General features: G+C 44.0%; 1 non-coding gene across 1 annotated transcript; it reads right to left on the minus strand.

The window, feature by feature from the left end:
- Window positions 1–562: 562 nt before the first annotated feature.
- Window positions 563–666, minus strand: LOC150056977 (U6 spliceosomal RNA). The gene has a single exon (XR_016537213.1). It is a non-coding gene; the product is annotated as a U6 spliceosomal RNA (small nuclear RNA).
- Between the last annotated feature and the right edge of the window lie 545 nt (window positions 667–1,211).

Genomic DNA, 1,211 nt, shown 5'->3' on the forward strand with positions numbered 1-1,211 from the left:
TGTGCCATTCCTGGAACCCATGAATTTGTTATGTTCCAAGATAATGGGGACAGGAAGGTTACCATCACATGACAGTTGATGATTCAATGATTTTAAAAATTAATGACTTTCTCATGGTAGTGCTCTCTCTCTTTCTCTCTCCCTTCTCCCCTCCTCCCACTGGATTAATTATTGTATCAAGGTTATCCCTCCATTTGTGTTTCTTTTTTTTTTTTTTTGCCAGTCCTGGGCTTGGGCTCAGGGCCTGAGCACTGTCCCTGGATTTTCTCAAAGCTAGGGCTCTACCACTTGAGCCACAGAACCACTTCTGGCTTTTTGCTATGTATGTGGTACCGAGGAATCAAACCCGGGTCTTCATGCATGCTAGGCAAGCACTTTAACCACTAGGCCAAACTCCTGGCCCAACATTTGTGTTTCTTTTACCTGCAGCCACTTGCTCTTCCATTCTTCTGCCACATTAGAATGTAGCACAGGGCCCTCACCAGATGAGGTTGCCCTATCTTGGACAGTTCACCTCCAGGACAGTGAGACCAAGTAAACTTCTAGCCTTTTCTTTTCCTTATTAAATATGGAACACTTTATGAATTTCCATGTGATCCTTGCAGAAGGGCCCTGCTAATCTCTGTATCATTCTGATTTTAGCATATGTGCTGCCAAAGCAAGCACTAAATCTCAATATTATTTACAAATTACAATCTCAGATATTTTCTTATAGCAACAAAAAAACATATGAAAACATGGGAAGACTTCCTTATGGACACCTAGAAGTGACTGCTAGAGGCAGGCAGAATCAAAGGAGTTGTGCTAACAGACAGATGGAGAAGATAGATGTGATAGGAGGATGTAAGCATTGTTAATTCTGAAGTATGGACAGGCAAGAAATAGATTCACCTCTAGAACCTCCTGACCCTGCTGATACCTCAATTTTAGCCTAATAATACCCATGTCATACTTTTTTTGTGTGTGTGGGTCATGGGGCTTGAACTCTGCCTGGACACTGTCCCTAAGCTCTTCAGCTCAAGGCTACAGCCCTAACCCTGGGCCTAGGTGTTGTCCCCGAGCTCTTCAGCCCAAGGCTACCACCCTACCTTTGAGCCAAGCCCCACTTTCTATTTTCTGGGAGATAAGAATCTCAGATCCTTTTGTGCCTGGGCTGGCTTTGAACCTCCATCCTCAAATCTCAGCTTCCCCAGTAACTAGGTTTATAGGCC

The sequence above is a fragment of the Megascapheus bottae genome, chromosome 11 (assembly GCF_031878675.1).
Source record: "Megascapheus bottae isolate mThoBot1 chromosome 11, mThoBot2.hap1, whole genome shotgun sequence".
Classification (NCBI taxonomy): Eukaryota; Metazoa; Chordata; class Mammalia; order Rodentia; family Geomyidae; genus Megascapheus; species Megascapheus bottae.